The sequence below is a fragment of the Odontesthes bonariensis genome, chromosome 4, assembly GCF_027942865.1.
Source record: "Odontesthes bonariensis isolate fOdoBon6 chromosome 4, fOdoBon6.hap1, whole genome shotgun sequence".
NCBI classification, from domain to species: domain Eukaryota; kingdom Metazoa; phylum Chordata; class Actinopteri; order Atheriniformes; family Atherinopsidae; genus Odontesthes; species Odontesthes bonariensis.
In genome coordinates, this window is record NC_134509.1 from 23,222,768 (window position 1) to 23,238,321 (window position 15,554).

The window sequence follows — 15,554 nt, forward strand, 5'->3', positions numbered from 1 at the left end:
ACATAAAGAAAAAAGCATGAGTAAGACGGGAAAAAAGAAAAATTACACCACAAGTGAGTTAGAAGTGCTACTGTCCGAAGTGGAGGCGCGCAAAAATCTTTTGTTTGGCACGCTATCATCGGGTATAAGCAGCAGACGGAAGAGGAGTGGGTGGGAGAGCGTGTGCCAGGCTGTGAATACTGTGGGATCAGAGAGCCGCACACCTGCGGAGATAAAGAAAAAGTGGTCCGACATCAAGGTGGATGTCAAGCGGAGACTGGCTGCCCACCGTCGAAGTGTGGCCAAAACAGGTGGAGGGGCAGGAGTGGAGGTGCCCACCTTGTTCGAACAGCGCGTCGCCGCGATAATGGGTGACACTGCTGTCTCAGGGGTGGTCGGAGCACGTGTGGGTGACTCCGATAATCCCCAAGGTAAATACCTGTGTATTTCAGTAACTTTTAACAAATTTATTAATACAGTAGCCTGTCCACAGGTTCATGTGTAAATGCTAGATGTGGTTTGAAATCTGTTCAATTTAAACATGCCCGCATATTAAAGACTTGAACTCATGTTTGATTACTCAATTTATTTTTTGTAACAGGAGAGGACACGGAGTTGCAGCCATGTGCCACAGGCTCCAGTGGCTCATCTGACGTGCCCAGCGTTTCCGTCGCCAGTACGGCGCAACCACAAGCTGCTGCAGTCCTCCCGAATGGTCGCGTCCTCACCCTTGCTGTGCTGGAATCACAAGAGGAGATTGTGAGGGCAATAGGCGGCATAAATGATCGTCTAGCTCGGCTTATAGGCGTCCTCACAAACATAGGGGAATCAATAAATTCATTGGTGAAGAAGTGAATTTTGCGTACTTGTCTCTTTTACATAGTTGAAATCAAATTTTGCCGGGCCCGAATGGCCTCCTGGGTTGGACACATGTTAATGGGCCCAGCTTCTGGTTCGTCTGGTGGGGGGATATGCTGCTCTGGCAGTGGTATGGCGTGACGGTTTGCCACATTGTGGAGGACACCGCACGCCATCACAATGCGGCAGACCTTCTCAGGACTGTACAGCAGCATACCCCCAGTCCTGTCCAAGCAACGCCAACGTCCCTTCAGAAGACCAATGGCCCTCTCAACGACCTCACCGACCTACTGCGGGAATGGAGGTCATTGTACCTCCGCTCTTGGTCAGTCTGAGGGTTGGTGAGAGGGGTCATCAGCCAGCTTTTAAGTGGATACCCAGTTACCTGGGTCAATTGAAAGCAGACAAAGTTAACTGGATATACAGATTCCATTCGTTATTCTATACATACTTGCATATGGATCACATACTATTTTTGCGCATAAGTGCGGCGGGGGTGAGGCTGTTTTTACGCACAGGGTTATAACATGAGAACTTTGCACACAGATGATCAGGGGTCACGATCTTGCGCTGTAGTTTAACCAGAAAAAAACTAATTAACCTTAACCAACGATTAGTACCGATGCTGTGAAGACGTGATAGAAATTGGGGCCGCACATGCTCAATGCACGTCACGGGGCATAATATTCGGACAAAATTTACACGAATAAAGTTACTTACCAAGAAGCCACCCATCGCGCACAGTGCCAGCTTGTAGTCTGTCCCCAACAATGCTGTTACTCAGAATGTATGTGTCGTGTGTTGAACCAGGCCACCTCGCCACAATGTTAGTTAATTGCATTTGCGCATCACATTTGATCTGTACATTTATAGAATGAAATTGCTTCCTGTTGACGTATACAAATTCATCATGTGATGGCGCTTTTATAGCAACGTGTGTGCAGTCGATAGCTCCGATTACATTTGGAAAACCGTGTCTCGCTCTATTCTTATTGCACCATTTGCAAGGTCTTCGAGTAGTGCCAAAGCAGCCATTGTTTTTTATGGTATGCATTACACCACTTTGCGCTGCTTTTATATCCACTCGTGTAATTGCAGACACATGGGTGTGTTAATTGTTAATCAGTGTTAATTGTTCATGTTTCTTAGATGTGCGCATCACTCAGTCTGAGGACTAATTGTTTTCACATTTATTTATTATAACAGTTTCCCAACATCACCTTAGGTGTCGCCAAAGAATCAACAGCTGCAGAAACGTGCGTACGCCAGCCCTGAAGCTGCCGTGAGGCACCGCACGTTTCCACGGTCTTTTCATTCTTGATACATCTGATCGTTGACGTGAAAAGGTGCGTACGGCACTATTTTGTGCGTACGCACCCTTTGTACATGAGGCCCTATCTGCAGGCATCTGAAAAACCGATCAACACCAAAGACGGTACAGCTATTGTTGATGTTAGAAAATTGTCCACAACCACTTAAAAGTGAAACAGAGAAGTTCAAACTGTGTGGTTTAGTTCAGTACTGTTAGTGATTGCATACCGTATTTCCTGTAAGGCATCTTCCTGTGTGTGTAGAGGGGAACGTTTCTCAGTAACACACCTACTGCAGTGAGTCCTGTGTGTGTAAAGAATTGGTATAAACAGTTTTGCCACTGGGTTTACATCACAATTCATTTGGTGAGCATAATTGCAGCTTGCTGCAGTCTTGGCCCCACTTTTGCTTCCACGTAAAGCCAAGTAAATACTACATTTGATCTAACGTGAGATTCGTAACATGAAACATTCCCTTTCAACCCCACAACTGATATAAACAAAAGAGAAGATATTTCTATTGTTTTTACTTTGTAAGTTGTCTCTTGGGGAAACCTTATCCCAATAATAATCAACCGGGAAATCTAACTTCTTCTTACGCTGTCTTTGATTTAACCTACTCTGAGATGGAATACACCGTTGCCCCTGAAAACAATACGAATAAAGCTGAGCTCTGAGGAAGTGAGACACAAACTGGTTTCAGTCGCAGAACAAAGTAAATCAGGAAAATAAAGTTTGATTTACAGTTTCTTCCACAGTGGTCTCATTTTAAACTACAAATGAACAGATGAAAAAAAAATATTCTATGTAATTATCATATATAATCCTTTTTTTGTTGTTCAGTTGTAATAGCAAGAAGACTCCAAATATGTAAATTCATCACAAACTTGTACTTAGTTCCTTTGTACCCCTTTAGGTAGTAAAGAATCTCCGAAGTAAGATTGGGAATAGCTTAATAGCTTTTAAAATACTTATTAAAAACACTATTTTTAATTTTATCTATTGATTTTTCACTGTTGAGTACAGTTTATGTGAAATCAAACTGTACAGTGAACTTTGGGTTAAATGCGTACTGGGAGCCTATATTGATACATAATTTATTCCTCTGAAATGGACAGAAAATTATGTGTAAACTGACATCAGTGGTGGTGAAAAAGCCATCTTCCATCTAAAAAAATGCATTAAATAAAGGCAGAAACAGTCAATAATATTCTGATTTAATGAAATGACTCTTTTCGAGACCATTAAAAATGTGAATAGATCAACAGCTTTGTTAATAGAGTCATTATGGAAAGTAATTTATTGAGCAAAAATACCCAAAATTGCTGGTACCACACAAGGATGTGACTTAATATTCTCCTTTTGGAAAACATTGGCATTTCTAAGACATTAAGTTGGGCTTTCAACTTTCTAACATTTTATAGATTATTAACCAAGTGATATCAAAAGAGAATAGCTGTTAACGACAATCTCCGTTTGGAGTTCTTGAATAGTGAGATGAAAATGAGGCTGTATGACTTGATTTTTCTGTTTTTTGTGAGATTTTGCCAGAGCCGTCATGCCTTCATGCACACTGTCTTCCCTTTTTGATAATTTGTTTGTTGATAGTAAAATAAACTGTCCTCCAGCAAAGTAACACTGAACATCAAGTGTAATCTCAGCCCAGCTGTTCTTCCCCCTCCGACGATGCACTGCAGACATGTTTGTGTGCCAAATATGAAATGTTTAGGGTATGGTCACAACACAGGGCTTTTTGTGTGGTGCAGCATTTCATCATGTGACCACTAAACTTACACGAAATGTCTCAAAAAAGCTACATATATATGCAATGATATACCATCCAGATCCGTTTTTCTCTTCTCTTACATGCGTTAAAACAACAATACTTGCTTGCAAAGTTAACTACCGTACGAATAATTTACCGCATCAAATAGGCAGTAAACTGCCAAACCCTAGAATTAGTTTAAAATTGATTCAATGCTATAATTACTTCAGGTTGAGCACTTTAAAGAGGCTGTAGATGCTTGACTAAAACTGAGTGGAGGAGCACATGCACCATTATTTGTACCATCTGTGGAAAAGCGGCCTCTTTGAAAACTACAGCATGAATCATGCACAGCCATCCACTCATCTTTCAAGTCCATCAAGAGTTACACTCAAATACAGATACATACACACAGACACACACAAGCCTTTCCTCTTTCCCAGAGCTTCTCTTCCTTTATCTAATCTGTGTTTTATTGAATATGGTAATTATAATGAAAGGCCTATCTTGCACTTGGTTTAATTTGTTTTTGTGCCTTTTTTTCTGCTCTCCTGCTCGCTCCCTCTGGTGTGTTTGTGTGTGCATGACAGAGACATAGCAGTGTGCTAATGAGTATGTGTGTGTGTGTTTGTGTAAGAGACAGTAGTCCCTGCTCTGACACAGTGTGTTACAGTGGGACCTTTGTAATAGGGAAATAAGACATGGCTGCTCATGTCACTGGGGTTTAACTGTGGCTCCAGGGAAGAGACTGCACACAAGCACACAAACACACACAGTTTAAAGACAGCCAAAGACATCAACAAAATTCTTCCAACATAAGGCCTATGGGGGGTTCAGGGGATTAAGTACAACATGTAACCTTGGAGGCCTGCCTCTGGTTGCCTGAAAGATTTTCACTCTTGGTGTTCCTGTGGGGTTGTGTTGTTTGCGCTCTCGAGTTTTGCTGATAAAACCTAGAATGCTTGATTATGCTTAGAAAGGCTGAACCGTGCAGCTCCAATTCTGGCACCCAGGTAGGGACAAAGTTGACATTCCCTGCTTTTTTCATTCTCTCTCCATGTTATTCACTCACAAGGACCTCAAAGCAGAGTGAAATTAAGTTGAAAAAATGGGGAAAACATTTCTTTTCAACCGCACACAAAACAGATCTGTGTGCAGAAAAAAAAGGAGAAAAAATCCAAAATGCTCTTTGAGACAATTTTCTCTGGCATTCTTTTGAATACTAGGATAATCAATTCATCCTCTCTGGTCCTTATATTTGTTTCAATATATGATTCTAATTAAAACAACCAGAAACTGCCTGGACTTTTAAAAGGTTGTCCTCTAATTATACTCCTTGTTGCAACCTATTGTAAGTTGCAAATATACTGAAATGAAACTGCAGGAGATGTATGTTGACAGTAAAGGGGAAGCTTTCACTCCATTTCACTGGGGTCTGGGGAGCTTTGTTGAAAATCCTCACCTTTAACGTTAAACCGTGCCCATTCACCCCATCACCATTGATGCTAATCAATGTTAATGAAATAAGAGATAATCTTATAATTTTACAAAGCATGTATGTTTACTGCAAGTAACACTGGATAGCAAAGAATATGAAAGCTGTGAGAACGTAGGCTATATGTAGAACAAAGACAGAGACATCGTGGAGAATGCAATATAGCAACAGATGGCCTAAGCCTTCAGTATAAAATTACTGGTCATGCCCTGTAATTGGAATACAGCACAATGAACTCTGTGTCTTTCTGGATAACAACTCCATTGGAAACGTCTTACACGATGAGACCTTAGAATTGGAATTTATTTCAGTTTCGAGTTTTCTTGCATGTCTATTTGTCCACTGCATAGAAAGTAATATGAAACTGTGTGCATGCCATGTCTTTTATGTCTGTCACGCAGATAGTAGTAAATGTCACACTATTGGTAGAACAAGGTCTGGCCTTGACAATGTGAATATATCAGGTACTTGCCGAAAGCTACCCAGCTTTCCTTTCAGGAGCGTGTTTCTTCCTTTTATGTTTTTGCCTTGGGAGATTAGTTACATTTTAGAAAATACCAATCAGCAACAAAATTAAATCCACCAGCCTAATATTATTGACATCCATCTCAGGCCTCCAAAAAAGCTCTGATCCAATGAGTTGTGGACTGAATGTTTAGTATGACATCAGCAGCAGTTCCTACAAGTCTCGAGTTTCATTTTGACAGTGTCACATAAGGCTGTTTTGTCTGGACCAACTGTAATATGAACCCAAACAGAAACCTTTAGCATCCATTTGGGTGTTGTGAGACTATGTATCTTCGTGTCATTATTAGATATGCCAGATTAACACTGTGGATTAGAATAGGCCATTATCTTCTCATACATTGCACCATGTTTAAAGGCAAACAGTACATTGTGTTGCTGAAAAAAATAAATAGTTTTCTTGGATGATGCCAAATGTAAACAGGTAAACATGTAAACCCCTTTAACCTCCTTACAGATGTGGAATTTTGTATTTGTTCTCAAATAAACATTCAGGGGTAACATTTGAGAATTTGTTGATGGTATCTAATACTAACAGGGCATGACATTACAGATGCCAAGGAACCCTGTGTGTGTCTGTCCGAGGTAAGAAGGTGGATTTATTTTCCATCTTATCCCACAAAAGCTGAATTGGACTGAGGCCAAGGAGATTAGTCGACAAGTCATAACTTGGACTCTTTGTCATGTTCTTCAACCTTACCAGAGACATTTTTTTTGTTGCTGTGTTGCAGAGTGCAGTATCCTGTGCAGTACCGTGAGGAAATACTGCTGCTATAGAAGGATATATATGGTCTGCAATGATGTTTATGTGCTGAATGTGGTTCTAGTCCTATAATATTCCCCCAAATGCAAGGCTCTGAGGTTTCTTAACAGAACATCGTCCATTGTCCTAAGGTCTAGATCTGTTGCTAATAAGCCCATCGTAGGGGTCTCCTTGGAAACTTTGAACAGCCTGTCGCAAGGACTGACATTCCATAAACAGCAGACTGCGATATGATACATGTTCTTCCTGTCACCTTTCTGTCAAAGGCAACATTAAGGTTTTCAGATATCTTTGTATTACAGTTGCTCCTGTGTGTGTTAGGCCTTGAACACCAGTGGTTAGCCTTTGCTCCCGTCATGCAACAGTGAGCCTGTGCATAACCCTGTGACTGGTTCACAGGTTTCCTACCTTTGTCAGCTACTAGTAGGTGCTGGTAGGTTCAGACCCAATGCTCTGTCCCAGTTTTTCAGCCATTACAATGCAGTCACTGTCAAAACTGCTCCATTCTTTTTGCTTGTCAATTTTTTTCTGTCTTTTTATCACGTCAATAAAAGAACCTAATGTCCACTTGCTCGCAAATCTCACAGAGATGTATTGTTTGCAACATGTGTAAGTGTTTTTTATGTTGAAGATTGATGTATCCACAATAATGTTATGACCTATGGTGTGTTTACTGTTTACTGTCTTTCTATAACACTTTTCACTTTGTTTTGTCATGTGTTGCTTACTTCCTGTGTCACTTTCTGTTCACACATGCAACATCACTTCACCTATTAAGACTGCCAATCCAGCTTCTTTTCTCGAGGTGGATGTGACTTGTTTCCTCTTGTTGTCTCTTGCAGTGTGGGAGTGAAGTGCCACAGTGGTGTCACACAAGGGGTTTCCCATTGTGACTGATAGTGTTAGGTTTCAATTTCGACCTTCACTGCTACTTTCTTTGTCTCTTCATTCATGAACACATTTTCAGAGAATCCATCTTTCCTCAATTTTCAAATATGTCACTATGCTTCAGTTTCTTTTCTTTGGAACATAATTGCGAAGTAAACAAGACTTGAAAAATATGCACAAATCTCGAACAAATGTTTTACTGTACAAAGAAAGACATTGATCTCCTCTTGGCATTTGTTAATGTCACAATGCTCAGCAGATATAAAAGCATAAATGCTTATTTACTCCCTCTATATCAATTCTCCAACAAAAGCTTACTGACGACACCTCGGGAAAGAAAGAGCCTGGAGCTAAAAGCCTGGAAGCCCAGGAGGAATGTTATGATGGAGCTACTGGGTCTCTGGTACAGCACTATCTAAATGGAGGATTCTTTTCAAAGACAAAAAAGCTAAGTAAGAAAGAAGCACCGCACTCATATGACAATGCACTGTCTGTCATTTGTAGGTGTGACGCTTTTAAAAGAACGTTTCACAGAATAAGAAGTTGTTAAAAGTAAAGGGTTGAGGATCATAAAAAAGGTTATTTTATGACATATAAATCTTGACTGGGCCTGAAAAATATTCATTTTTGGAAATTGCATTTCGGAGAATGTCATGTTGTTAGTAGCAGTATGGAAGTGGTAAGTCATAAAGTGTTAATCAATGAGCCTTGGAGGTGCTGGATGCTTTATTTTGGACCTTCAAACCCCATAGTGCAACACAGTAGTCATCACCAACATAACAAAAGAAACGGCCATAAAGCAACAGAGCAGCATGTGTTTTTCGGACAACCTTTTTTTTTATATTGTGCCTATTTAAAACAAAAGACCAAAGAAATTATATGTAAATATGACATGAGTTGCAGAATGTGAGACAACATGACATTCAAATCAACAGCTCATGCATGAAAGTGAGGTTAAAATAGCTTGAACTTCTGACTCCTTTCAGTTGAGCAACTTCACTGATCCGTTATATTGTGTTTGTGGTGCGCATGAAGACTTTGATCAGCTGTGATGCATATATTTTGGGTTTTGGGTTACATCAACTGTGACAGGGTCATGTTATCAGAAACTCAGGAACTGTTTTTTTTATGACTGAGTAACAGTTAAGTAGTCTGGCTAACACACTGACTCTTTGAATAGAGAGAGTTTGAAAAAGGTTCAAAGCCACTCTGTATGTTTTCTTTGATCTTGTCAGCATGTCAAGCTTATAATGAAAGGGCTGTAACCTCACTGGTTAGATATTCACATTTGATCTGATGAATCTCAGTCTATCACTTATCATAAAAAGAACAGCCGTGTCATGGGTAGTTCGTGTTCTGTTTATAAAGTGATTATACAACAATGCATATGTGAGTTTTTCAGAAAGATAAAGGAATACTAGGACGCTTATTTGGGTTATTACAATTTCAACAATGGTTAAGAAGTTAAATATGAAGCTAGAATCAGCCGGTAATTAGCTAAGCTCCCACAATATCGCTACCAAAACAGACAGTCAGATTAAGGTAGCTTTCCTTTCAGGGCTTCTGGAGGGCAGAGCTAGCCTGGCAAAACTGAAAGCAAATGCATGGGAACTGCAAACAGCAACCACGTGCAGGGATCTAATGCAGTTGCAACAACACAAGTCACCACCCAGTCAATAAGGACTATAAAGCTACACCATGCCATGTTGCATGTAAGGTCAAGAATGATATCTTACATAAAAATGCTCTCTTATTATTTGCACGTCACTATTTTTTATATAGTTAGCTTTGGTTTAGTTTGGCTAAAAAGTTGGTCAAAATGACTGTATTTTGAATAAACAATTGCTATAATCCTGGAATAAGCCTTGGTAACTTGCAGTGGACATATATGTTTAGTTTATTATGTACAAATGAACTGAGGCATGATTTTAGAGACTTGTCTCTAAAATTTTGCAAATAAAACCAAAATACAGAAAGATAGTATCCAGGATCTCAGAAAACAAAAGTTAGCCTTGGTGATAGGGGAATCCTTACAATACGGCGTGTTAACAAAAACAAAATTCAATTAAACATAATCCACATTCATTTTGACATTTTGACGTCAACAAGATATGCAATTCATAAAGTTTAGAGGTGCGCTAATTAGATTTGGTGTATTGTTATCATGCTTTTAGAAGGAGGCAGTCCTTCTGATCCATTCTTTACGCTTACATCAGCCGGTTTGCAAATTGTCTGGTGGCTCTAGCTTCATATTGCAGAAGAATAGATTTGTGATGTTTTGATGCTGTCATTGTACTTTTGGCATAAAGTGGGTTAATAACCATCAATGATCTAAACATTTAACCAAATTTCACCTCTACTTGTCATGGGTTCAGTATTATACAGGTGAAAGCAGTGCTCTTGGCATGTTTTGTTTTTCATTTAGTCAAACTGATAATTAACTTGGTAATTAATTAACTCAGTAAAATATATCAGTTTAATCTCATACTTTGATGACAAGCAACAGAAATTATCTTCTTTGATTTCTTTTTAAGAATGCTTTTATCAACATGTTTGTGTGGAGCCATATCCACATACCGTAATTGGTTGTAAAAAAAAAAAAAGATATACTGAAAAATAAATAAATAAATGGAAAACAAATGGTCATGTCAAAATATGGAGCTGTTACACAACTCAAGTTTGATACAGGTTGGCAGGTGTAAACTGGTAGACACACCATATTTTACATGTGTATGTGTGTGTCTATGACAGAGCTTGAGCCTAGAGGCCGCCATCCTCTCTTGCCCACGTCCCTTGGCAGGAGACCCCTGTCTTGCCTGCCATTTTTCAGTCTGACAGCTGAGAGTTAGACAGCAGAGCAACAGAGGAAGGAGGGGAGAAGAAGGGGAGGGACATTTGGGGAAGGTGGAAACAAATAGGAGAAACTGGCTAAGATGAATACATACAGAGGATTTAGATATCATTAAATTTCCCCTCCCTTTCCCATATTCCCCTCTGAGGGGACCAGGTGTTTTCATTCTGTGGGGGCATGACTGGAAAGAGAGAAAAGCTTACCCTCATGTTCACTTGGCATCTCGGCACCTGCATCTGCAGGGCTGGTAGGAGGGGAGGGGGTAGAGACAAGGCATCAGATAAGGTTGGTCTCCAGAGGTTACAAGCTTTGTTGTTACACCACCCTACAGCAGACCTTTATGCCCTCACGAACACCCTCTCCCTTCGCCTGACGCATCTCATTGAAATGAAAACCAGGCTTCGAGTCAGCAACTCAAGCATTTCTATTTTCCACAGATCAGCCTTTCTCTTACTGTTACTTATTTCTTCTTCTTGTGGTTCAGGTGTTTTCTGTTGAGCCCTAAGTGGCACTGTTTCAAGGTGTTTTAGTGACAACTGGAAATGACTCCTGTATTCTGTATTGTTTTTGTATGACTACATAACCATACTTGTATATTTCCTGTTCGCTTTGTTTTTCAATTCCTCATAGTTTTATGCCATTTTTTGTTTTTTTCCTTATATCCACAACGGCTATTTTTTGTTCTGCTAAAATACAAGCATCAAACCAGACTTCTTTTATGCCTGACTGCCTTGCAGGCAGGCAGCTATAGCTCTCAGTGCTGTTTGTTCTTTTATTGTAGTCATACAGGCTCTGTGGTCTGCCTCTTTGTTTCTGTCAGCCATGTTGTGTTAAGAGCTGGAGGCGGAGGTCTGTCCTCCAATGGGCTGCTCCCACCTCTTGGTCGAGGCGTGAGTCAGAGTCCTGATTCCGTCACCCCAGGTTACCAACTCACTACTTCCTTTCCAGAACATGGAATTTGAGGGTTGCTGAGGGCCAAACGTTTCATGCCCTGGGAATGCATGTTTGTGGTGCTACTGGAAAAGCTGAGCTATTTTGATTCAGGCTATGATATGACACATTCCAGAGGAATGACACTGGCATTTGTCTTCAAAACAAAACAGACTTTAAGTTTTATTTTGGCAGCAGAAGAAAAAAATCAAAAAAAGTTTAACGATATATTGCTTTGGGGACTCTTGTGGATATACCCAAACATATAATAATCATTGTCTCCCAAAGTTACAGTTACAATTACATATGTATCATATGTTAATATATATTTATAAATGTTCTTTCACACAGTGAATGTTAGGCAGATAATTACCCTCTTCTTAGCTCTTGTTTAGTCTCCACCAACCTGCTGTGTGGTTTTTAACACCTTTTTTTAGTTTATTTTTTGCTAAACATTTTTGCTACAAATTACTTGAAGTGGACAATGTGTTAAAACTCATCATTTTAAAATAATGAAAGCTTAACGCAGACGTAAACAAAATGTCAAATGTGTGAGACATTATTCAGGGGATATTTTTAACTGCTGGTTCAGCTGTTATGCTGGTTTAATTGACAGAAAAACTGATACACGAAGTATAAAAAGTCATATAACAATTCAACAGAATGATCATTTTGTCTGTTTTTGTGCAAAATTGTTGACAAGCAATTCATTTCTCTATTTTAAACATTTTATTCCACTACTGTCACATGTCCTTGGAGTTAAATTGGATTTGGAATCAAATTCAGCTAATTCTTTTCACATTTATTCCAGTCAGTTACTTACTCCAGAACATGTAATGGGCGCATTGCACAAAACAAAACAGTTGAGTATTTATGCTCAAAAACTGTAAAATGTCCACAGTTCAAATGCTTACTTGTCTTTAAAATTCTAAAAATGACAAAAAAATGTAATATAATATAAAACAATTTTGGAGGAGTGACTTAATCTGCAGACTATTGCGCAACAGATATCTGATCCAAGATTCCCTGCCAGTCTTTCAAGTGTTTTGATTTCACATTTCTGTAGGTAATTCAGTTCAAAGAAATGGTGGCTATAAAACAGCATGTAAACTTATATCATTTAAGATATGATTCCTATTTATTTTTTTTTTTTTCAGTTATGAGTGAAATACCTTTGAAAAGTGAAGTAAAATCAAATCAGACTGAAAAAGTCACAGCTCCAGTGTAACTTCCTGACATAATGACATCATCCAGACAGCCATTTGGTCCAGATGGCAGAAACAATGTCAAACCTGTCTTACTAAAGCTGGGCATACACTGTGCGATTTTTTTCAATCGCGTGATTCAGCTGCTGCTCATACTGTACGAGTGAATCGCAAGGGATAAAACGTCACAGCTCACGATTCCTGTTCTCACACTGTACGACCCGATGGTCTGATACGATTTGGCTGCTCAAACTGCACGACACGTCGGACTCGGTCGCCAGTCGCTGCCATGCTGTTCTGTTGTCTTTTTCTTCTTCTGTTGACAATTTTCTCTTCCGTACCTATGTTTGCGCATGCGTAGTGTGACAGGATGAGGTCAATCGGCTCGTCCAGCTGCTTCAACTGTGCGAGAGCCTCACGAGGAGCGACCAGGATTTCAAACAAGTTTGATTTTCATCCGATCGATCGGGAGGTGGTCGGGAGGGCTTAATCGTTTGTCGTTACCCCATGTATACTACACGATGCGAGACGCACGATTGAGCCAAAACTCGGCCCGATCTCCAAAATAGTCGCACGAGTGAAAATCGTGTCTAAATCGGGCCAAAAATCGCACAGTGTATGCCCAGCTTAAGGTGAAATGAATAAAGTGAACTGCTGCTGCATTTAGTTTTGAAAGATAGAAAGCACCCTGTTAAATGCACAGACAATGTTCAGGTCAACGGGCAGCAAGACTACATCGCAGGTCAATAGGTTGCTGCAGATAAAGAAAAAAATTGGAGGAGAAATGGGCATTTGTGCAGACTCTAATGGCTATCTGCTATGGCCTGATGAGGTAGTTGAGAAATGCTGCCCAATGGTGTGGGTGTGTTTGTGTGAAAGTGCATGTGGGTTCATGTTTACTGATGGGACAGAGAATGATAAGAAGCCAAAGGAGGGAGTCTCCACGGACATGCCATGTACTGCGCGTGTCAACAGGAGGATGTCTGATGAGGTGGCATCGGTGAAAGGTGATAAAGCCGAGCAGTGTGGTTAATGGGGTCTCTTGAAAGTCTATTTGGCCAGAGTTGTGAAGTGTGTCTCTAAGAGGAAGAATATGAGAGACCGGCTTAGCTAAGTAACCTCACTCAACCTTGCACAGATGGAAGATATGGACATGATGATTCAGGTTTTATGACTCGTATTGTTTTGTTTGCCATAATGGAGCTTTTAAGAATACCTAGATCAAGTCTACTCGTAACCACAGAGAATTTTGGTCTCCTTTTGGAATTTTCCCTGACATAATGGCGTCTAACTTTCTATTTCTATCTTTTTTTATTTATTTTAATTTTTTCAAACTTAACTAATCCAGGAAGTGTTTCTAATTTTAAAACAACATTTCCTCAAAGATTAAATGTTAATGCTTTGTCTTTTAAATCAGCGTTGCACTGGCACCGAGATCTAAATTGTTTTAGCAATACCTGGCCATAGGCCTTTATGTTAAAGCTCATTAAGGAAAATAAATGCGGTTGTGGTGACAACAGGTTATTAACAGGGTCACATTAATGTTAAGAATTAATTTTCTCGTACAGTAATCTATTGTAAATGTCCAAAGCAAACATAGCATTTTGCATAGTGAGCAGAGATGAGACATTGAGCATTTTGATGCTATAAATCAAGACACTAGGTGTTTCATGTGGTCCTTTTTGTAACTATTGATCTGGTAACTCAGGTTACTTCAAATTAGGGCTCTGTAATGGACATTTTATAATGTCACTATACAGTCTTCATAGAATAATAATTGAGGCATTTCTACCGGGAAGAAATGTGCTGACCCCAATATTTCACCACCAAAATATGACCCATGTTACTGTACAACCGAGCTAAATCAACCTGTGACCCCTTTCTTCCTCATTCTTTTTTCTAAATTTTTCTGTCTCATTAAGTAGTATAATCTGGATGATTTCTGGTTAAGCTTTTAACCAGAATCCTAAAGGACCTTAATTCACAAAGGCAACCAAAACTTCATTTACATGTGCTGGTCACATGTAATCTAATGCTTTGAAGAGGGCTATCTTGTGGTAGAGACAAACTCAACTCCATTTTAGGACATCAAGATGTTGGATGGATGTCTTTCTACTTATGCCAAACTTCATTTGCGGCAGACTTCAGTACTCTTCTTCTGATGCTTCTCCCTTTTATGTCTCACAGCTTATGTCAAGCCATATGAAGATCGCACTGGAGCGAAGGGGTGTGATTGGGATTTTTCTTTCTTTTTTTTTTCTCTCGAAGAGCTATTGAGGTCAAGGAATGAGGAAAGTAGAGCAAAACCAAAGTGGCAGCATCTTGAAAATCCATGACATTCTTTTGGGATGGCTGAATGTATTCCCATTAAAATTCATGTGCTTAAAACAAGAGTAAAACCAGCGAGAGTGTGCTGTAATGATTTCAAGTACTGCAGAGCTTCCTTGCCTTGATGGGCCAATTTTTCACAATCTTTTGCTGACAACATTTGTACGACATGTTTTCTTCTGACAAGAGTTCCTGTAATTAAAGTGTATCACAGGATTTTAACCAAGGCAGCTGCCCGCACTTCAGTCCAGACTGAAATATCTCAACAAGTGTCAGATGGATTGTTGTGAAATTTTAAAGAATACAGTCACAGTGCATGAACATTTTAACTCAGAGATTTTTGTGAATCCCTTGGAATTTCCCTCAGTTCCAGCTTAACTAAATGTCTCAACGACATTTGGGGGGATTGCCATGAAACTTGGCAAAAGCAGCTGTGCTCCATTTAAATCCAGCGATGCATTCTTTTATTTTCTACTACTGTCTGGTCAGTGGCCATGGAATTTGGTGCAAAAACAAAGTTAAACTTTATTTATGAACAAGGAGTTTTTTGTGCATTCTCAGGATGGGGGGGTGGGGTGTGTGTGTGTGTGTGTGTGTGTGTGTGTGTGTGTGTGTGTGTGTGTGTGTGTGTGTGTGTGTGTGTGTGTGTATGAATTG